The 24400-nt window shown below is 38.8% G+C and overlaps 1 long non-coding RNA gene across 1 annotated transcript; it reads left to right on the forward strand.

Moving 5' to 3' along the window:
- The first annotated feature begins 4625 nt into the window (after window positions 1-4625).
- LOC123019861 lies at window positions 4626-20078 on the forward strand. Its single transcript, XR_006413971.1, has 3 exons — window positions 4626-4704; window positions 13684-13686; window positions 20067-20078. It is a non-coding gene; the product is annotated as an uncharacterized LOC123019861 (long non-coding RNA).
- Window positions 20079-24400: the final 4322 nt, after the last annotated feature.

The raw sequence follows: 24400 nt of genomic DNA on the forward strand, positions 1-24400 counted from the left end.
TCTGATGATTTTCCACCCTTTGTTACTCAAGTAGGCCTGCATGAGGTCTGCCATCATTATTTGGTGCTTGGCCAAAAGCAAAAAGGTGGGAAGGGGAGGGAAGACTTTATCTTTGCTTAAACATGTATGGAAGTCGATACCTAAATTTAACTTTTTTTTTTTTACTATCACATTTGCAGGTAATTGGTTGATATGGAATTTTTGTGTTTTCTGCTCTGTTCCTTTTGCCTGAATACTAGGTGCTTTATGCCACACACAAGAAATGTCTGTGCTTCAGACAGGTACACTTTTGTTCCGGTGTGTTTTTCTTCAATGCTAAAACAAAAGTGAAGATGATAGAAAAGCAAAGGTTTCAACAATAAGCAGATGGCAAGAATTATGCCTGCAAAGTCTGGAAATATTGCTTTCAACATTCCAGAGCATACTGCTAATGAAATGCAGTCTATATACTTTAATTGGTTTTAGAGATAGATATAAATCTTAGCCAGTTGTTTATTACAATAAACTGTACACCCTGCATATAAAGCAAACTCACAGTGTAAGTGCTGAGAGAACTCCATTTTTGTGGTCTGCAATAACATCAGGGGAACCTAGTTGTACAAAATATTACTTCTAAATGTGACAGTATGAAACACAGCATATTTTTAATGCCTGTATTCTGTGTAGTAAGATCTCTTGTTTGTAATAGTATAAATAAGAAGAAACAATTAGTTTTTGGAGGTTAACATTTCAAAATGAGTAGTTGATTTACAGTTGACAGATATCCTAGAATGGGGCAGTCCAGCATGTGGCCCACAAGCTGCATGCACCCCCCAAGGCCGTGTTCTGTGGCCCTCTTGCTGTTTAGAACCCCTCCTGTCCCCCTCCATCTGGATCCCAGTGCTCCTGGTGAGCTCTCCCAAGGCTCTTCCTGAGACTCAGGAAGGGAGAGGGCTGGGCTAGTGGACTCATGAGAGCTCACCTCAGCATGCCCAGTGCTGCTTCAGTTGATGGCACAAAGGAGCTCATATCCTCTTGGCTCATGTACAAGAGGCTCAGTGTGCCATTCCAAGAAGGAAGAAAGAGCCAGGGAGACACATGGAGGGTTTCTGGATGGGAGAAACAGGGAATAGAGGATGGACTACTCCAGAGGAGCAGACACTGCGCTTGGGCTGTGGTTGGAGAAGCAGCTGCCTGTGATCTCTATGTGTTTATTTTATTTATTAAAACACTTATATGTCACCTATTCCACCAATGACATCCCTGGAAAGTAGGTGTCTTTTCAGTCTGAACATGTTTTCCGGCACACATGTTGCAAAAATGCCCTTGGTCTTTTTTGTGGACGGTCTCAATGATCAGAAAGAGGGAAGCAATGGCCAGTAAAGACTTAAGCCATTTATTTTGCATGGAAAAAAGTTCAGCAGCAGCTGCTGGAAAAAAACTTCATAGTTTACATTCTGATATTTTAGTTCTGATATTTTAAAGGTATCATGCTTTGGTTGTTTTTTGATTTTTTTCCTACAAATATCTCTACAACCAATGAATATAGCTCAACAAGGAAGGAAATGATGGATAAAAAATAAGAAAAACTACTGAAGGTCTTGTGGGGTTTCCATAACAAAGCCTTCACTCTTAGCAGATATTTTATTTATATAATGTATCAGAAGACTGGAAGAAATCCTGGCAGGAATTGAACAGATGAACATGTTCAAATCATCCATGACAAATGTATTGCTGGATCTATGGCAGTATGGATTTAATGTTAAGCTGGGCTCCTGCTTGCAGTACAAAACACCTATATAGTTGCACTAAAGCTATAGCCCAAGAAGCCTAAAAACCCATGCTTTTTATTCTTCATATTTATAAATATATGAAGTATTAGTGCTCTACTCACAGAATCTGGGTCTGCTAACTAGACTTAGGCTGCCATCCTGCATCTTTACCTCAGAGTAAGTTCCACTGAACTCAATGAAACTTAATTTTGAGGAGATACAAGGAAGATCACACTGTAAGTCTGCTTGGATTTCATTTTTATATTTTGAAGTAGAAGTCAAAACATTTTGAAAAATCCACTAATTTAAACCCAACTTTCTATTGCCTTTTTTCTTGTGGTACCTCATGCAAGGAAGTGACAGTCACCTTCAGGAACCTGACTGAGCAAACAGCTATCGCATGAGGCCTCTGGCAAATTTCAGTAATTGGAAACTTCTTATTTATTTTTTTATATTAGAAATCCCTGCTGGTTCTTTCATGCACTTAGTAGTGTTAACTGCAGCATGCTTCAAGGACTATGTAGATTTTCTCTTGACCTTTGGAAAAATTCCAGGTAACTTTCTGTTCTTGGGAAAAGTTCAAAAGAAATCCATGTATGTGCATAAATAATGTGCATGTGTTCAAAGCACTGTGGCATCTTCGGTGATGGCAGGTACTTGGCAGCCAAACCTCTTGAAGTTTAGCATCTGAAAAAATTATTCTGTGTGCTCTAAGAAGTGAACTAGTCCTCTCCTTAATACAAGCATCTGGATATGAACTTCAGGAGGGTCAACTCTCAGTGAGATCCAGCATGGTTAAGAATGAGAGGGTGGGTCTCAGGAGCAGCTTTATGTAAGCCGCTTTCAGTTTCTGGGAAAGGGAAAAGGGAGGATATATAAAAGAAAAATACTTCTAAAGTGGCTCACTAACAATTTGCTTCCCCGTTGAAACTTGAGAGGGTATGCAGTGCATGCTTTCCAGAACGAAAAAGAACGAGGGTGGAGGTTTTATTATTACCAGGCCTTTTAAAAAAAGTACACCTAAAAAATAGGGACATCCCTGAAAAGGAATGGTAGCATTGGAAGACAGTAAATGGACCAGAACTCAAACAATGATTAGCTTAGCCTTTTACTGATGTGCCATCTTTCCACAAAAGAAACTGTATCCATGGTGGTACACAATATACAAAATATACTTGTTTGTTTTGCTCTTTTGTGAGTGCTGTGCCTTAAATAAATCCAGTAAATAAACAAATAGTGCTTGATTGATGCACTATTCTGCCTTTGTCATAGATATGGTTTGTCTTTATCATATCCTAAGTAGCTAAGGGTAAGCAACCTAGTAAATAATTTCCAAAAAGTAACTGAAGCAGAGCTGGGGTAACATCCAACTTTCTGGAACAGAGTTGGAGGCTGTGGGATGTTTCAGGTGAAGACAGAATGACCCCTGGCTGGGCCCCCAGTTGAAGGCCTGAACTGGATTTTACCCTTAAAATTTTACCTGGATTTAAACACACACACACACACACACACACACACACAGAGAGAGAGAGAGAGAGAGAGAGAGAGAGAGAGAGAGAGAGAGAGAGAGGGATCTTAAAGTCTACTATATTGATTGAGGCGTAAACTTTTGTGGGCAAGGACCCTCTTTGTCAATTGCATGAAATATTTTTATTGCCTGGAAAATATACTCAGTGGTTATTCTTTGCTTCTTATCAAGGACGACTCAACTAACCCCATCTCTGATCCCATTTCATTGGCAAGTGTCTACATTTTTATTTTACTAGGTCTTTAGCCCATAAGCTGACTTTTAATTGTATTCTAATTGCTTTTAACTGATTTATTTTATTATGTTTTACCTGGCATGTGTTTATATTTTTTACTTTGTATTTTATTGAGGCTTTATTGTATTTGATTCAGCAAACCAAGTTGAGTACCATTTGCTGCAGAATTAGCATACACATTCAAGAAATAAAGATAGAAGAGGGAATGTGAGGTAAAGAAATAGAGCATGAGGCCAGGAGGGCCACTAATGAGAGAGATAGATATGTTTCATTACTGCTGTAGAACACAAATGCAAATAAAAGTCAATACAAAGTTGGAAAGAACCAAATGGAATGTATTTGACTTCCTCTCAAGTGGTGACAAAGAGGCAAACTGATTGGTGTGCAGAAAAGAATAACTCCATGAGAAACAAGGTTAGTCTGAAGTTTTAAGTTTGTGAGCCTGCTCAAACAGATACTGCAAGTGCTACAAACATTGTGCAACTATTCTGTCTTTTCCCTATTAGTAGATTTTTTTGTTTAATGAAAAAGAAGGAAAAATCAGAGGAAAAACCTTTGGAAAAGAGGGTTATATGCAGAAGACTACACTGAGTGGCTACTGTAAAATTTTGTGACTAAGGCAAGGAGAGAACATGGTAAAAGCCTTGACTGGGAGAATCCAAAAGTATGTTTTCAGCAAAACTGCAGAACATTTTTGTCCTTTTTGCATGCCGTACTGTTGATTGCTTTTCTTTCACGATTGTACATTTCAAAAGAAATATTCAGCAATCTCCTTTGTGTTTCATCTCTTTGTTCATTGTGTATTTGGTTAACACATTATGAACTTGGTATGAAAAACAGTCTCAATGATTTTCAGTGTGATGAAGTTTAACATAATTTAGTTTGCTTTACTGTTGTTGCACAGAAGCTTAGTAGTGGGGTAAAATCTCTGACTGGTTATATGTTTTTTGTAGCTCCATCTTTTGGGGTTTACAGTTGTATTAAAGACAGTGGAAGCAAGCTTATAAATTTATAACTTATACATTGCCCTATGCTGTAACCTAGGTTCTCAAGGCAATGTACACAATAAAAACAAATCAGTAAAATAATCAACATCAATACAGGCAGTCCCTGAGTTATGAATGTTTAAGTTATGAACAAGCTGTACTTATGAACAGGCCATAAAGCCTATTAATTTTTTAAAAAATACTGTGGGAAATCATTACCATAGAGAGAGAAGTGAAAGGGGAGAGAGGGAGACCTTCAAAGCATCACCATAAGAGAGAGAAGAAATGAGAAAGGAGAAAGGGAGGGCTTCCAAAACATGCCTTCTTGCCCTGCCCATCTGGAGAGGCCAATCTCTCTACCATTTCTTGCTGCAAAGAGGAGGCACTGGTGATTTTGGGCGGTGTGTGAGGGGAGGGGAGACCAGAGATATTAATGGTTTTTCCACTTTCCCAGGGTTCTTGTACCCCTAAACACCACAGATGTGGTGGGCTGACTATAAGTGAGCCAACTTACCTACAAATTCAACTTAAAGACAAATTCCATTTTCTCAGGAACAAAACTTGTTTGTAACCAAGGGACTGCCTGAACCTGCAAAAAACACAATAGCAAAATGCAGTAGCAAAGCCTTCTTTTTTCAGAAGAAGATTAAAATGGTAGCAGAGTCAAAATTAGAAGAAAAATCTAAATCAAATAATATAATAAAACAGTTCAAAATGCAATCTCAGAGCATGGTGTATAAGATGTGATCTATATCCTGGGAATAAAAAAACATACAGTGAGTCACAGTGCACTACTTTGAGTTAACTGAGAGAATAATACACTTCTGCATGGCACTGAAAGATCAACAAGATGCCCAATCAAGTTATCTTGAAAGGGTATTCTTCAACTGGTGGGCCACCACGGGGAAGGTCCATGCAAATAGCTTCTTACCAAGTATAGAATGTAGGAGGTTCTTAGAGTGGAACCTTTGATAATGACCTAAGGTCAAATGCAAGCCACATGTGGGAAATGTTGGTCCCAGTGTGGCCATATTCACTACTTTATGGATCTCAGCAGTTTAAGTGTAGGGTTATTTGGGGACAGTCTTATATTTGGAAATATCCACTATTTGAAGAGCCTTCTCCTCTATTTCTAATGTAAATATAACTCTAAGAAGAGAAACAGGGATGTCGAATTTTCTGATGCATAGCTGGCACCCAGATAACCTTTTTGTTTATTTAGATATAAATTAAAAATGAAAGTTACTTGTTTGTGTAAAAGAAATTCGCTCTTAATAAAATGTAAATAGTGTCCTTATCTTTATTATTATCCCATGGGGGACATTTACATGCATTTATATGCATCCCAGCAAGACATATCTGCTGTAAAGGATATTATTACTAAATTTCCATACCACCCAATAGTTGACACCCTTTGGGCAGTTTACAACACCAAATTAAAAAGGGATATACAGTACAAGTAGCAATAAACATATAATCATAAGTTTTCCATAAAAACTTGAAACCAAATTTAAAACACACAGTCACAAAGTTAATTTTAATCTGTTTACTCTGCTAACAAAGCCCTAGTAAGATAATGAAATGCCTTGCAGTAGAGGATAGTCATAATCTGCTATGGAAAGGATCTTAACGTTGGCGCCAAGCTGGCCTCAGTAGGGAGTGTGTTCTGTAGCTCATAGCTCCGGCCACTACTGAAAAGGCCATTGCCCTTGTTGCAAGCAGCCAAGTCTCTCTTGGGGTAGCAGTAGGAGGCAGGCCCCAGATGTTGATTGTAATGTTTGGGTAGACTGCACTTGGATGAAGTGTTCTATCAGGTATTGTGGTCTCAAGCCATATAAAGCTATTATTGCTGAAGGAGATTGATGATATGCATTGGGACATGCCTAAGGTATTTAGCAGAATATACTGGAAATCTAGATAAAGATTTATAAGTAGAAGTTCCATTTATGCTCTCTACCCTACCTCTCCATCTTTTGAAATGTATTGTTAGCACAGCTAGGCTTCTGTGTAACTACTGCCCCTATACACATTTCTTATGGCCTTGGAAAATAAGAATTCATTGTATGACATTTGTCTGCATTTAAGCAGTTTGAGAGGCTTTAGAAACTGCTTTTGTTTGTTCGTCTATTTTTTCTTAAGAAATATTTTTGTGAAGTCTTATTTGAACCTAGAGAAATATTATACTGGCTGCTTCTTCGCTGCTGCTGCTGCTTATTCTTCTGTATGTTAGTCTCCTTTAACTTTCAGCATAGACATCTAATTATATTTCATTGACATTGTTTACTAAAGAAAGAACAGGCTATATTCCAATTGTCATCAAGAATTATCATGGTGATGATAAGGGTTTCTTTGCTTTGATTTTCCGGTATAAATTTTATTTCAGTTATGTGACAAGGAAAGAAACCACTTGAAGCAAGATCTATGTTCTGTGTAAAATTCAGTGAGCAGCAAGATGAGATGCCTCTACGTGATGGAAGAAGCTTATGTTCCTCTCTAGAAATTAGTAGAGGTGATAGAAAATTCACCAATGAGACAAAAACTGTCAGTTCTGGAATGAATTTAGATTTAATATCTGACCTATCTGTACTCATAGCTATATATGCATAGAGTGAGTCAGAATAATTGCAAGTAGTGATGTTTTTAACAAATCTTACTCTTGGCTTGAAACAACCTTACAGTATTTGAAAGAAATGAAACAAACAACCTTGGTTAAAATGTAAAATACAAAACACAGCTTGATTTCAGGTTATTGTGAATATGTTGTATATGGAATACTGCTGTGAATTAGTTGTTTAAAAAGCAGAATGCAAAAGAAAGGCAAATTCCTAATATCCTTATGCACAGAAACCAGGCAGAGGTACAGAAATCATTCTTGGAAGTGTGCAGGAAGTAGGAAAATACAGTCCAATGGGATATAATCCAGATTGTGACCTTCTTGACTAGGGGAAGTAGGGGACGGAAAGACATTAATTTAAAAATGTAGCAGCAACTTTATTCTTTTTACTCAAAGGAGGGTGCAAGGGGTGGTGGTCTGGGTCTTTAACCCTTTGGTCCTTACTCTGATCTGCATTGGCAGAAAGGATTATAGCCCAGGACCACCACTCTGGATTAAGTCTCCTGTGCCTACCTTTGAGTGAAATAGAAAAAAGGGACTACTTTTATGAACTACATTTTAAAAATACTTTGTGTGTGTGGGGAGCTTTGACCTGAGGATAATAAATGATGTCATGAACACTCAGTAACAGTTAAGGGATCTAGCCTTAGTCTCAGGCTGGGTGTAGATATTGTATCCATAGTTTAAGGCAGCCTTGCCTACGAATACATTTTGCATGTTTTGAAAGAGAACTTCCAGCATCCATAATCATTAACCATGTAGGCTGGGGCTATGGAATTTAATTTCTAATGCAGCTGGAGGTTAGGAAGGGCAGCAAGCTGTGCTAAGAAAATAGACAGAAACCAAACACACAGGAATCTATCTTACTTTAGGTCAGACCCCAATCTTTCAAGTCTAATATTGCGCTCCTAACTGGCAGGGATTCACTGGGTTTCAGCTTTACTTGAAGGTGCCATGGATTGAATCTGAGATTTTTCCATACAAAGCATGTGCTCTGCTACCGAGCTGTATTCCTTTATCCTGTAGGTAGCTTAGAAGTGCAGAAAACGAAAGGTTGGATCCAGTCACACAGACTTCTTGTTTTCCTCCTCCCTTTTCTTCCTGTCCCCAAATTACTTCAGAAGGGGAAAAACAAATTCATGCTGCCCACGGTTTCCATACCACTGACACATTGTCATCAACAGATCTAACCCATTGTCTTGTTGTTGGAATATCCTTAGTTCTTATAAAGAAATACATCCAGTGATTCCCTGCAGGTATGCTTGAACTCTGAACAATTATATTTCATTGTATTTAATTCCAAGGTGAAACTAATTGTTACTATTTGCAAAAATTTACCCCAGGGAGAAATTTATTTTCCAAATAGTCCCCCTTCCCACAGTGATGGGATTAATGATGATCTCATTATTGATCACTGCCACTAATATTGTTTTTTGTGAGAAACATTTGGCATAGAGATAGCAGCAGATCTGAAAGAGGCAAAACCTCCCTTCTTGACTGGTTAGTAGCATGAATCCGATGTGTCAAACACAGTATGGCTGCATAGTAGCATGATAGTCAATCAGAATGCATTTCTAAACATTTCCCAGTTGCATAACGAATATAATCTGTTTGTTCTTCTAATGATAACTCCAGGAGGAATTGAATATAAAGTATTAATTAGTAAACACAAATACCATTATAGTATGAAGATATTCATATGGGAATTGCCTTTCAGTTTTAACTAATCTGAGCAACCTCTACATTATTGTAATATTTTTTTTGAATAAAAGAAAAATTCTTTGTTCCTTTCACCCCCTTTCACAAGAGTCTGGACTGCAGGAAAAGAAACTTTCATGCTCACATGGGACACTCCTGGACCTTTTGAATGAGCTCACTCTAAAGCTTGGCAACAGGAAGAAGAAATGAACCATCTAAAAGAGAAACTTCTACTAAATATGCTTAAGCCACTTGGATGAGTGAGTGAATATAAACTTTCTGTCAACTGATATTTCACTTTTGTCAGGGATCTCCAAGTTAAATCCTTACACTGAACCTAAATAAAAGTAAAATCCCTAGGGAGCAATCCTTAGATCCCCTATACATTGTCAAGGGGCCATAGGATCATTCAAATTTTCATCTCCAAGGCTGTTCCAACCCCAGAGCTGGGAATTGAAACTGAGCCCCCTCTTTTGTTTTTCACAGCAAGTATGGAAGAAACTACTCTGGCTGCTTTCCAAGGACAGAAAACCAATGGCAAGGTAGACAGGAAGGGACTGGGGCAACTGGAATATGACATATCCTGATGGAAAAGACACAGAAAAAGGCTCCTGATCAAGGAGCAGAAACATGCCCTTTAGGTAGAAAGACTATGATGTGTGGGATGGTTTAGTTTATAAAAAGTACTGAGAGAGAGGATAGAGGTCTACAAAATCTGGCATGGTTTTGAGAAAATTGCTTGGGAGGAGTTTTTCTTCTCTTATCATATTAAAACCCAGACTCATTCCATGAAACTGAGTGGTGCAAGATTCAGGATGGATCAATAGAGGTTCTTATTCAAGCAGTGCATAAGATGGAATGTGGAATTCACTATCATGTCAAGATTGCCACCAATTTGGATGGCTTTCAAAAGGGACTAGACAGATTCACGGAGTGGCCAATAGTCATAATGGATACATGTTGCCTCCCATACAGGAGACAGTGGCTGTGCCATTTGCTGGTGAGCATGTGTGGAAGGGTGCTTTAGCGCCCATGGCCATTTGCACCCATTTGCAGGCTTTTCACAAGCAGCTGGTTGGCCACTGTGAGAAGAGAATGCTTGAGTAGGTAGGCCTCTGTTTAATCCAGCATGGCTCTTCTAATTTCTTAAGGACAAGTCTTCCACCCCTCCTCATTCACTTGACACTTCTCTCCCTGCTACCGCTTGAAAAGCTTAATGACTTTATGAGAAACTTTTTTGTTTTTTTTCCTCTGAACTTGCCACTTTGGCAATCTTGAACATGGCTAGGAATGCTATTTTATGAAAATGCTTGGAAGTTCCTAAACTTGCAGGAGTGTCCCAAAAGTGTATTTTTTAAAAAATGTACATTTTCCTCCATAGACTAAATCATGGGTACACACTTTAAAAAGCTGCACTGGAATGCACACTTTTTCAGTTTGAAATGGAGGAAAAATGGTGATGCTTGGAATGGGAACAAGATGAACTGAGTTCAGAGGTGAAGACAGGAGAACCTCTATGAACTCAAGCCTCATTGATTCTCCTATCATCCTATAAAGGATGAAAAGGAGGAGTATATTTGGAGGGTTAGTGAAGATGGCTTGTAGATGGGTGGGATACCATCAAGTAGCCCAGAAGAATGATCTAATTTTCCTTATTTTATTTTTTGCTGATAAAAGCGTCTTGCTAAAACACCCCCCTCCCACCCAAAACTAAGCAAGCCACCCTTGCAAATAGAAAGGAAATATTGGACCGTTGGAGGAAAGGGTCTTTTTAATGTGAAGGTAGCCACTGGCAATGCATGTGTACTGTGAAAATTATATATGCATGTGGTACTATGCAAAGTTCAGATCTCCTCTGTTCTGCCAGATGATCGCCTCATTCTGGGCTGCCCCGGGCCTCCCTCACTGTTATAAGCATCTGCAGAGTGGACCAAAGTAAGAAAAGGGGGCTTGCAAAATAATTTGCAAGGTTCCTATATAAGCAAACCTACGCTTTGGTGTGTGTCCTGACTTGACAGTTTCTTAAGTGCCTGACCAGTTCCAAGTTTGAATCAATAGTGTCATAGCTGAGTAACAACACTATTCACTTAAATTAGCAGTCCTGCGAATCAATGAGCAAAAGTGGTAAGGCCAAGTGATCATGCTCAAATTCCACAACATGTTGTTTTGTTTGGTTGTTATGATGCTCACAGCCTTGAAGGCTTTCTATTCTTCATTAACTTTGAATAATTTCATTTCATGTCAAGCAGCTTTTCACCACTGCATCATCATCATAATCAGTATTTATTGTTTTGTGGAACAAGTTGTTGCTGTTTGCCATTTGTCAAATTTCCGCCTTGCTGGCTCTCTCCAGTCTCTAGGCTCCAGTCTCAAATAATTAACACTGGCCTAAAGGGATTGCTGCTAAATCCAGCAATTTGTATGTACGCTGAACGATTGTTTTTCAGAGAAAGTCCTCTGTTCAATTAGTGTTACGCAAACAAGGATCTTTCAGAATTTTGTATATCCTTTATCTCTGCCTTTTCAAATAAAGAAACAATTTACCTGCTCTCCCTACTCTCAAGACACCATATACTTGCCACTTCACTTGTTAATTGCAGAAAAGCAGCCTAGTCTTTTACAGACACAGGCTAGGATTCAAAGAACCACACAGCTAGCTCTGCAAGTCCAGCAGGGATTTTAGGATTGTGTTTGGTGAATATGGTTCCCCCAGCTTTTGAAATTCAGAGGAGATTGTAATATGCCAGGGGGAAGAATTTTGCTGTTCAAAGGGAATCCAGAGCCAGATCGCATAACATTTATGAGAGAGTACTTTTGTGGTATTTATGCAGAATGCATTTATCACAACTGGGGCACATGCTAATAAGTACAGTACTGTTTCCATTGTGTTGAAAAGGTGATCTTGTGCCATGCATGCCTCTAGTTGTGGAAGAAGTAGGAGGATGGAAAAGAAATGAGTGCAGGGAAATGGCCCTTTACAGATCATGTGTTTTTGTCTGTGTTTATTTCTTTTTAAGTCACTTTGCTACATGGAGATTTGCTGGCATGAACCAGTGGAGAGTTTTTAAAAAATTAAAAAAGTCTCTTCCTGACTCACAAAACATAATGGAGAAGAAGACATGGGGAAGTAAGAGGAGGAAGCTACTCACTCCTGTCCTCCCACTTCCCATGGGGTGAAGCCAGTGGGACCAGCATTCCGATTCTCCTCAACTCAAAAGCAGTTCCTGAAAGCAAGTCCAGCCCCTTCCCCATGCTGACTTTCTCATCAGTACCATTCATTGAAGTCCTCATGATTTGCTTCCAAGGCTGCTGAAGATAATACCATTTACTCCTGAATAGACATATGTTTTCAGCTAGTTGCTCCTTTAGGCACGAAGATGGAGGAGGCAATTGGGAAAGTGTGAAAGGACATTGCAAACTTTATTTTTTCAAAAGACAGGGTATGGGAAGAGAGATGTCACTTCAGAGGAAGCTGTCCCAGCTGTTTTAGGGACCCTGGAGGACAAACAGCCAAGCTCCTGATCAAGTGAACAAGAGTTTGGTGATGGAGTTCAGAAGGGGAGTCAAGGGTTTTTTTTTTCACTTTTTCTTTTTTCCTCTTACCCCCACCCCTTTTGTCACACTTCCATTTACTTGTAGGACTTTTAACCTTTAGTGAAGACAGGAGAAAGCACTGGCTGTTACAACATGCCCAACAGGGTAGAATCAAAAAGATAGCAGAAAGAATATAAAAAAAAAACTCCCCAGTGGGTGGTGACCTGCAGTGTCTGTGCAATGTTTATTTTTCTGCCTGGGGTCAACAAGACCTACATGTATCACAAATGCAAGTTAGCAGCCCTGTTAGAAGAAAAGGAGAGAACATTAGAGCAGTGAGTGTACTCTCTCAAGTTAATAAAAGATTAAGAGTTTTTGAACAGAGTAGTTGAACAGCAACAGCTAAGAGTAAGGCAGAAGATAGAAGTGCAACAACATACTGGGGCAAAAGAAGAGAATCCCAAGGAAAGGGCAAATGAGGCAGAAATTCCCTGGAAAGGGGTGATAGGTGCAGAAGAACTAGAAGACATTCTGCCCTGGTAGAAGTAGTGAAACTTTCAAACCACTTTCAGTTACTCAAGGATGAGGCTAGAGGGCAACCTCATGTGGAAGAACTGCAAACCATCCTGTGCAACACTGAACAAGAAGCTAAAGATCAACCAAGAAGTTGCAATGGTGCCAAAGCTTACCAGAACAAGAAGAGAAGGGTGTTAGTTGCGGGAGACTCTTTTGTGTGGGATGAAAACCCATGTATGTCAGGAAGACCCATGGACTCGTCAAGTATGCTGTTTCCCTGGAGGACAGATTAGTGATATAACAGAAAAATTACCAAAGTTCATACCGTCCTCTGACATGTATCCTTTCCTGAGGGTACAACTACTTAAACTACATCCACATTTAAATGAGTGTGGATGACAACATGGTAAGAAATGTCAAAGAAAATGCAGAAGTGCTCAAGTCCTACTTTGGCTTAGTGTTCTTTCAAATTAAGATCTATGGCATTCCTGATGATGGAGAAGTACAAGTTGAAGGAGAAGGATGGTAGCTCAAGATTGATAGGTAAATGGTCAAGGATCATCTAATTGGGTTGAATAAGTTCACATCTCCAGGACTGATGAACTCCATCCTAGCATTATAAAGGAGCTGGCAGAAGAACTCTCAGAACTCTCAGTATTATTTTTGAGAAAACTTGGAGAACAGGGAAAGTAGCAAATGACTTGAGAAGGGCTAATGTTGTCCCTTTCTTCAAGAAAGGAAAAGAAGAAGAACTTGGGAACTACAAACCAGTCAGTCTGACAATAATCTCTGGGAAAATTCTGGAACAGATTATAAAGCAGGCAGTCTGCAAACACTGTGAAAACAATGCAGTGATTACTAGAAGCCAACATGAATTTCTCAAGAACAAATCCTGCCAAACCAGTCTGATTTCACTTTTTTGAATGGGCTGTGTTGGACTGTAGAAATACTGTGGACATGATCTACCTTGACTTTAGCAAAGCTTTTGACAAAGTGTCCAGTGATATCCTCATTAGAAAACAAGTGAAAAGTTTGCTAGATAAAACAACAATCAGGTGGATCCACAGATGGCTATAGAATCATACTCAAAGAGTACTCAGCAATTGCACATTCCCATAACAGGGAGGGGTACTGCAGGGCTCAGTCCTGGGCCCAGTGCTTTTCAACATTTTTATTAATGATTTAAATGAGGAAGTACAAGGAACGGTTATCAGAGTTTCAGATGTCACAAAACTAGCTAAGCCTGGAAGACAGAAACAAGATTAAGAGTGAGCACTGAAAACAGCAGGATGAAATTTAGGAGGGACAAATGCCAAGTTCTGCACCTAGGAAAAAGAAACCAAATGCACCATTACAAAATGGGGGATACTTTGCTCAACAAGACCGCAAATGAGAAGGATCTTGGCTGCATTAATAGAAGGATCACTTCTAAACTATGTGAAGTACTAGTTTACTCAGCACTGGTTTGGCCTCATTTGGAATACTGTGTCCATTTCTGGGCACCAGGGTTTAAGAAAGATGCTGACAAGTGGTAAAAGGTTCAGAGGAGGGCAACAAGGATGATTCAGGGACTGGAAACAAAGCACCATAGGAAGAGATTGCAAGAACTGGGCATGTTTAGCCTCAAGAAGAGAAGACCCAGGAGAGATATGATAGTACTCTACAAGTACTTGAAAGGGTGTCATAAAGAGGAAGACCAGGATATATTTTTGATCTTTCCAGAGTGCAGGACATGGAATTAAAGGCTCAATTTACAGGAAGCCAGATTCCAGATAGATAGAAGAAAAAAATTTAGAGCAGCACTACAATGGAACCAATTCCTTGGGGAAGATGTGGGCTTTCCCACACTGGAGGCACTAGAGTCATAGCCTTCTGAAATGGATGGTTCAATTTGGAGTCCTGTACGAGCAGGGGGTTGGACCCGATGGCCTTCTGGTCCCTTACAACTCTACCATTCTATATTACATTTACTTTCCCATTCACTGGGAAGTTAGAGCTGTGTGTGTGAGAGAGAGAGTGAGCGAGAGAGAGAGAAAGATGCTATGAGGGGTGGATAAGGGAAGTGGAAAACAGAACTGAAGCATGGCCTCATAACTGTTGCTCTTTTGTTGAAACCAGATAAGAGACTTCATTTCCCCTCTCAGCTCACATGCCAACTGAAGCCACACCCTCTGGTCCTATAACAGTACCACAAGTTTAGCACTCACACCAGAGATAAAACTGCAACCCATTAAAAAAGTCATGATATAATTTTGTAGAAATATGGGATACAGAACTGGAAATAATGTGAGGAGACGCATCATTTGATGTGCCAGTGACTCAGGGCTTACAATGCCATTAGAAGTACCTAGATTGTCCCCAGATACCACTGGTTTATGCTACACTTCAGTGAACCTTCAGTAGTTCTTTGCATCACAGCTGAAGAATCCTCTGCTATGCTGCAAATGAACTAATTTACTGTGGCATAAATTTAGTGATCATGGTTTGCTGCTGTAGCTTGCATGAACTACAAGCTTATTATTTGTGTAGATAATACAAAACCAGCAACTGTATCTTGCGTAGGTTATCTAGGGCCCAAACTGCATATGACTCAAAAATTTATGTAACCTGATCCCTGATGGTCCATCTAGATGAGACAAAGCTGCCCAGGAACATTTAACCTTTTCCCTATCTGTAATTTCTTTGCTCCAGGTCTCTCTTGGGTACATTGTCTACTCTGGAGATGAAACACATATTTAAATCCCCACAGCAACACAAGCTACCGAGAGCATGACCTGGCAATGAGAAAGCAGGAAAACAGCACATCTCTCTCTACTACTTCGCCTTCTTCACTGAACCCAGTCCAAGTTCTTTACAATCAGCCACTGGGTCACTGCTACATGAATATGCTAGTAATATATAGCACTAGTAGGTACAAGTTTGCATGATTCAGCTAATTGACAAAAACACCCCCAAATAACTTAAGGGAGAAAGCCACAAACTCATCACATTAGTTCTGCTTTCAGATTACCCCTGCTTCTTTAGGGGTTTCTCTTTTTTCAGTATCTTTGGATCACAGCTCAACAAACCACATTTTTAAATGTGGGAGATAATTTTTTCCCCTAACTATAGGTGTTGGAATACCATTAGCAAAACATATATATTGTACTATCTAGCACAGTGCTTGGCTTTTAGCAGGAACAGAATACCACATGGTAATAATTCCACAGCTTTTCCTAAATTGAAGAATGTTCTTTTTCACACTTCATCCACCTGAATTTGCTTCTGGAAAGCCAGCTTCTTAAATATCATGCTTCTATCCCAGATTTAGTTTTTGACATATTGGCTACAATCACAATGTTCTTGGGACCTTTATCATTTGGCTTCCAGCAGTATCTCTAGCTCAGCTAGTTTGCACAAGTATAAAAAACCCTCCCAAGTATAAAGAACTGAGAAGTAAACTTGCTTACTGACTCAAGTTTATGAGGAAAGCTGGTGATCGGATAAATCTCTTGTGCATGAACTAGTTGCTGCATGCTGACATGGCAAGACTGCTAGTACTTACAGGGGTTTTTTAAAAAAAATGTAAATTATTGTTATGTAGATGGCAAACTGGCAAAGCTGGACTCAAAGATAGACCCTGAAGAATTGCATTTATAATATTTTCAGACACATTATGTGATTATTTATGTTTTTAACTTTTTTAAATTAAAGCCTGGATGAGAATATATTTAGAATCTAGGCTGGGATGGTGTTTATGATAATCTCCTTCACTTTGTTAGAATATCAACTTTTCTGACTTCTTAGGACTGCTTTATGTCATTACGTATTTTTATATATAGCCAGATAAGTATGTACTTAAATATGTTCCTACGGGGCAAATATATTTTGAGTCCTAGTGAAATGAATTAGACTTTTATATAATATTTAAACTGAAACTATATACTTGGGATTTTTACTAAATGAATTTCACGGCATGACTCAGATTGCATTATGTCAGTGCAAAATTACACGGTAGATTGCAGTGTTTTTATGTTTGTACTCACTCAGCATTACAATGCCAGAGTGGTTATTTGAGAAAGGAGGACGGGAGAAGCAATCTAATGTTTTGTTGTTCGCAGTTCCTGGATCAAAAGTTACATTTTCTGAAAGAACATTGTGTTACGCACTCTGAGGCATTCCAATTATAGTAATGATAGTATTTTTAGCATTTTCAATAATTTAGTGACTGTCGGGGCATCCTGAGGTTTAGAGCCTGAGGGTCAGGGTCCAAGTCAGGCAAAAAGTATCCAAAGGCAGCTGATATATATTGGTGGTTGCAAGATCCCTGGCTCTGTGAGAAAAATTCATCATCTTTCAATATCATTCAGGATCCGGCAAGCATGTAGGAAATCTTGGAGAGGGAACTGGGGGAAGAATATATCATGAAATTTCTTAGTAATCCCCACTTTGGATTTGGGGAAGATTCAAATTGGTCTGAGACTCTCCTTAACCTGTGAAAGGATTCATTAGACTAACTTTTTAGATTTAAATAGGCAGATTGTTCTAGCAAAATGTACCTGATTTACAGATGCATAATTCTTTAATAATATGTTTGGTGGCTTTTCTCTAGATATACTTGGGTAAAATTGATTTTTTTGATCTGACTCTTCCATTTTAGTTTGGCTATGGCGTAGAATCAGCCTTGCCACTGTGGACTATTCTAGAGAATGGATAGGGTTGTTTGCAACCCTGTTGGTTTTCCTGGACTTCCTACCAGCTTTCAATATCATGGACCATGGTCAGGGATCTCACTTTCCACCCTCACCGTGGAGAAAAGAGAGCCAATGTCTAACAAGCAGAATGAGCATAAGGCATCATGTGAACCTCAAACAGAAGTGGGAGAGAGGTTGGACTTCCTTCCTTCCTTCCTAGCCAATGGAATTTAGTTTGGCAGTATACTTCTTCTTCTTCTTCTTCTTCTTCTTCTTCTTCTTCTTCTTCTTCTTCTTCTTCTTCTTCTTCTTTTTTTTACAAATGCAGAGCCACAATAAGTTCCTGCTTCCTGTCTCCAGCTCAGAGATGGATGGAAGAAGTCTGGGCATGTGCCTAATGGATTTTAGACTTGGAGTACCTGTCAGGTGCAGGACCAGAGCAACCTAGAGGAGAGGCACTTAGGCTTGCTATGCCCTGATGGATACCCTGATGGAGTGTTATTGGCTGTGACTGTAGAAAAGAACTGGGTGTAGAACAGAAGGCAGATTTTGAAATGCTTGGGCTCCAGCTCCCAGAAGTTCATGCTAATAATGTCATTGTCAAGAACATTAGGAGTGAAAGTACCAAACATCTGGGGATCTACTATATCCCTGGCATAGAGGCAGAGAAAGCCTTCCCTTTCCATGTCTAGACTGTTGAGAGGCAGGAGCTTGCTTTCTGCCTCTCCAGTTCTAAGCTCCAAAGTGGGAATCAGAGCAAGATTCCCCCTACTCTATGCTACATTTAAGAGCTGGGAGAAAGTTCTTGACAGGATGGACCCCCTTGCAGAAGGAGGAGATCTGAAAGATACCATTTTTTTTTTTTTTGCCCAGTACACCCAGTCAGTTGTCCCCTGACCGTGGTTTTCTTCTGGCTGGTCTGGTAGCCTGGTGTTGCACTAGTTTCAGTACTTCCAGGTAGCCTGCACTCTATTTTGGTGTTGTTTCCAACTCATGGCCTTTGTCTTAGGAGATTCCAAAGCATTCTTGTCTGTCCTATGATGTTTAACACCTGGTTAGAGTTATTGTATTACATCATCTGGAGATTTGGGCTAAAGTCTCATTAGTATGTTGACACTAACTCTGCCTGTTATTTCCATCCTCTAATACCAGGGATGCTGTGAAGGACATGAAGTAGGCAAAACTTGCAGTCAGAAGGAACCTTGCTGATATCTCCTTTTAGTGATCAGAAATAAGAGTGAGGAGTCAGATCTCACGTGAGGTCCTATAGACTGTCTTCATGGTATAGTGTCCAGGCACTTTATCAGTAATAAATACTATACCTGACAAAGGGGTCTGCCTTCCTCTTCCCACAGCTTGCCAAAGACAAGTAAGTTCAGCTACTGAGCAGTCAATATTTTTGCATCTCTATTCGCTACAAGGTTTAAACTAGTCTGATCAGCAACTGGTTGGCTGCTTTTGTTAAGCTGAGTCCAGTGGTTAATCAAAGTGCAATTATAAAAGTGCAGGAATTTGAATGAATTGATGAATTAGTAATGGTTATTAGTTAAGGATAGGCCTGTAACGTTAGGGGCTAAAAGACAGCTTCTGAAACAGTAAATCTACTGTCTTTCATGAGACTGCACTTGAGCATTCCTCTGGTCATCATTGCCAAGAACCCAGTGTCAGACAAAATGGAAAGAACTAAAGAGTCCCTGGACAGGGTGCTAGCTGTGCATACAGCAGAATGTTTAATGTGGCATGCTTTGACTGTCAAAAAGCTATTTTACAATTCATTCAAAATCGTCACTTCAGTCCCTGTGGCTATGATACCTAGGGGTTCCAGGCATTTCTAAGGACCATAGAAATGTAAAGGGTATGTGTTGAATGAATTTTTGCTGTAAAAGTACAAGGCATGCAGAAAGGAAACGAAAAGGTTACTTTTAAAGCAAAGCAGATAATACTAGATCCAAAAATAATCTTTGTAGAATGCTGCTTCTTAAAAGTGCTGACCCATGCATGTAGAGACTTGCAAATGACAAGTTATCAATGCATTTAATTAAACACAACCTATAATGTTAAATGGCTTTCTTGGGTCAATACCCCAGCTTCAGCCATTTTTATAGCCTCTTGCTTCAGTTTGGTAAGTAATTTTAAATCAGGGAAGGATTTAAAATAATTTAAATGCACCTTGAAAGATGGAAGAAGTGTTCTACCAGTATAATTTGAAAGTCATCTTACTGAAGGAAATTCTAATTTGTTCATTTCCTTTTTTGCACAGTTGGTAATTTTTCCTACGTAATCATTCACACTCAAATGTGAATGATTGTATATAAAAGGTGAAGAAACTGGAGTGGGAAAGAATAGAATGCCTTTTAAAATATATCCCATCAAAAAGATCTGATACCCTTGGACATAACCCTATTTTAAAAATTTACTTAAGCTCGTTGTAGAAAATAAACTTTAAGTCAGCCCTCTGTGAAATAGAATTACAAGGAGAGAATTAAGAAGAAATATCCTGAACTATTTAAATTTAGGAGAAGAACCATTAGGAAAATTGGCATTACAATGATGTTTTGCATCTACTGTGGGTTCATAAATTAAACTATCAGGCTCAGTGTTGATTTCCAAAGTGAAAGAATCTCATCCTGATTAATTTGTATTTTAATTGCTTTCCCCAAAAAGAACACAATTAAGAAAATCTGATTGTCAGGTTCTGAGCTAATGTACACCACTACATCTCTAGAGAAGTAAATGAAGCAGTTGCCATTTATGTTTGCTGAACATTAGCATACAGTTTAATTCAGATTAAACCATGGAGCAGTGTATAGCAACTGTATATACTTTCGCTATGAATTATTTCTTGGAAATATAAATGAGTTTCAACCACTTCAAAGTGATCAGCATATGCACTAAAATACTTCTGTGGCACCATAAAAAGACAGTTTCTTGTGTTCTATGATGAATTCTATGTAAACAATAGTTTAGCAAATTTTTAACCATGGCACAGTTTGCATTAGGAAGATGTGTTTGAATTCAAAATGACGGTGTCATACTAAATTGGTTCTGTCCCTCCTCTTTTATAATAATCTTTGCTTTAAAAACAAAATAAGGATAAACATAATTATAGTATGCTAAATAATTAAGGATTGGGCAACTTGCCAAAAGCTTTGAGAGGTGAAAGACTGGTTATCAAACCAGTGTTGGATTCACTGTTACGTCTTTCATGCAAACTGAGATGCTTGGTTTATGCTGCCAGTGAATACCTTGCAGTAACTTCATTTGAATTTTTTAATCTTTTTTTCGCCTGTTGTACAGGTAGTCAAGCAGTCACTGGGAAAAGTTTCTGTTTTGCATGGTTTGTCCCACCTGCGTTCCTACAGAATTCTGTATCTGCCACTTATTTGGGACCAAGCTGTTTTACCACTAATGATATGGTGGAAGACAAAAGACAAAAAGAAATAAATTCTGTAGCTGCATTTATTCAGTGTGAGACAGATGGTTCCTGTGCTTTTGCATTCTTGTGTAGAAAAAGATGTAATGACACCAGCGCTAGTATACTTTGACAAGTTTGCAATACAATTTGAATTTCACTTTCTTTCTGTTCACTAAGATGACCTTCATGTTCCATTAACACAGAGCAATCAGAACACTGACTGATCTAAACATGCCTTTCGGTTGTTGAACCCTGAAGAAGACAAGACCAGATGAGGTCCTGTGTGATAGACCTTTCCCCTTTTTACCTTCCTACAGCTAATAGAGAGGGGCTGTCTGGCTATCTGTTTTAAGAAAACAGGTGGTACTGCCGTCTTTTAAAAAGTTGGCAATTAGACTTTCGCTGAAGAAACTTCATCAGAGAGCCTCTGGCTGTGGGTTGGCATACAAACATGATAAATAAATAAATCTGACTAAGAAGATGCAGATGGCTACAGCTTGGTTGCTAAATGCCTAGTTTCTGGGCAAGAGGGTAGAATGCTTGCCACTAGCCAATTCCAGACACTCTTGGATGAAACTGAGTGTGAGCCTGAATAGCTCTATGTATTTCTGGATATGTCCTATGCAGTCATAATATCCTTCCGGACTTCGTTGTCTGGCTGGTGTTAGAGTTATTATTTTGCTGTGAATTTTCTCCTGCTGGGATAATTGGTTGCAGAAGAATGGGTGCTGGAGGGTTACTGTTGTACCCCTTGGCAGTTACACTGTGAGCTCCCATCAGATTCTTATTTTATTTACCATACCAAGCTGGGATGAAGATATATTAGCATCCACTGGTAGAATTCTGGGTGATTTGCATTAGATCATTGTGCAGCAGCAATGTAGAGTGTTGGAGTGTGGTTTGAGAAATCTAAGTTCTAGTCAGAACTAGAATGGGCATGAATCTCACTGGTTGATTTTGGGTCAGTTATGAACTTCCATCAAAACCTACCTAACAGGTTTGTTATGAAGATAATTTGGAAAGTAAGAGGAGGATTATGTAGGTCACTTGCTCGAAAAAGACGGTCCGGATACTTCAACTGGTTCAAAATAGAGCTGCCAGGCTGCTGACGGGGACTGGACGTTATGTTCACATGACTCCAGTTCTCCATCAGCTTCACTGGCTCCCCATTGAAGTCTGGGCCCAATTCAAGGTGTTGGTGATGACCTATAAAGCCCTAAACGGCTTGGGTCCTGGTTACCTGAAGGAGCGCTTACTTCCATATATGCCCGCCTGCCCCTTGAGATCAGTGGGAGAGGCCCTTCTCTGGGAACCCTCCGTGAAAGAAATTAGGCGGGTGGGTACTCGGAGGAGGGCTTTCTCTGCGGTAGCGCCTAAGTTATGGAATGGGCTCCCCAGAGAGGTCCGCCTGGCGCCGTCATTATTTGTTTTTCGGCACCAGGCGAAGACCTTTTTATTTAAGCGGCATTTTAAATGTTAATATCATTGAATTTTATTTGGCCAGGGCGGCTTATGTTATTCCAATGTATATATTTTAATTGTTATTGTTTTAATTTATTGTGTATTTTATTATGTTGTGAGCCGCCCCGAGGCTACGGCAAGGGGCGGCATAGAAATGTTTTAATAAATAAATAAATAATAAATAAAAGGGGTATAAATATAATAAATGAATGAACGACTTGATTCCTAAATGTATATCAACAGGAAGAACAAAATATCTTTTCCTCCTCCACTTTCTAAATTGGGTAGCTGTATTCAGTATTAGGTTTCATGTTTATGCTTTGTTTTTATACCTTATGGTTTTAATTTTTACTTATAAACCTCTCAGGAAAGCTTAATTACTGGCTACATATAAATGTTGTAATTAATTAATTAACACCTACAGTTTAATGAGAAACTTGTTAGTTTCTGCAAAGCTGGCACAATAACATTTGACAAGTTTGTATGACATAGAGAATAGAGAAACTATAGTTTGCAGAATTGCCACTAGCTCCAAGCATTCTCTGGACTCTTCCTTGCATGAAGCAACTTAATGTAAGCAGTGATAAATATAATGGAACTGCTTGTGGATGTGTGAGATTCTCAAACTGAGTTGTGTAAGTTTCCTTATTTGATCAGAGTCTCATTCATTGTCTCCTTAATTCAGAACAACATTTCTGATAAAAATTAACAGAGTGGAAGGAAATGATTCCTCAATTGTTAAGCAAATGAAGTGTAAAAAGCATAGTTTCTTTCACAGAGCCATTACTTTACTACTGCAAATATAAATACTGCAAATTAAAGCAAAGTGGCTAACTTCAGCAGGTGTCCTAAACACATCAGATACTTCAGGCAAACATTTGCTAATTTTTACATGTCAGATCTCAGGTGAACTCATGTTGTCCACCAATAAGCAAATCAACCCAAGTGGGGAAAATAGCACATTCAATTTTAGGTCTTCTATGCTGGCTCTGTAGCAGAATGAGATGTACCATACAATTAAGAAGCTACATGATGTCAAAAATGTATCTTTGACACTTACATTTACCTTGGTCTTTGCTGTTGAGTTCAAAGTTGAAAGCAGAAAATATTGCAATAGGGATGACTCAACAGGTTGTTTTGACCTCAGCAGCTATAGCATTTCATAATGTAAGTTTATGAATGCATCCTGTTGTTAAGGAGCAATTAATTCACTATGCTGCCCACTAAGAGAACTAAGAAAAAACATGGTTATTTGCAAATGTCCTACTTTTGTATTCAGTTGTGTTTATCTGCTCATGGAAGTCTTTCAGTTCAGCATGAATAGAAGGAGGAGAGGCAAGTTTCAGTGATTATTCCTTCGCATTGCAATTCCTGGTAATTCTCTCATATCTGCTATAGAGATTTGCGGGGGTTGTAGAAATGGAAAGGTCTGTAGTGGAAATGGGGGATACCAAAAAGCCCTTCTCTTCCTTTTCTGTTCAAAGAGCCTTCTGTGCAGAGATGGAGACAACTAGATATAATCCGTAGATGTACAGTTTGTATTTCTGCATCAGTACTCTTAATTGTGAATCCTCTTTAAACTTTATGTAGTCAGATACATAAGCTAGCAAAGATAATTACATAATGACTATATTCATGAAAAATAGGTAGGAGAACTTTCATTTTTGAAGAAAAACTTCTTTTGGACCATGTTTGCTGGGTTATTTTTATAAAGATTCTGCCTTAGTTCTCAGAATTATTTTTAGAATTACAATTTTGAAATTACTTTTTAATCTGGTTTCTTACTTTTCATGAGGTGACTTAAATCAACTGCATCCAAATTTATTTCATACACATCTTAATTATATATAAATTTTGTGGAACTCATGTTACGCAATTTGAATTTCAATTTTACTTTGCCTGTTTTTATATGCCAAACAATTATTAGTTTGGTCTGTAAACTGAAATAAAATCAGCTTTTTATGGTGAAAATGATCCGTCATCTTTTAA

The sequence above is a fragment of the Varanus komodoensis genome, unplaced genomic scaffold (genome assembly GCF_004798865.1).
Source record: "Varanus komodoensis strain SLA01 unplaced genomic scaffold, ASM479886v1 scaffold13_1, whole genome shotgun sequence".
NCBI classification, from domain to species: Eukaryota; Metazoa; Chordata; class Lepidosauria; order Squamata; family Varanidae; genus Varanus; species Varanus komodoensis.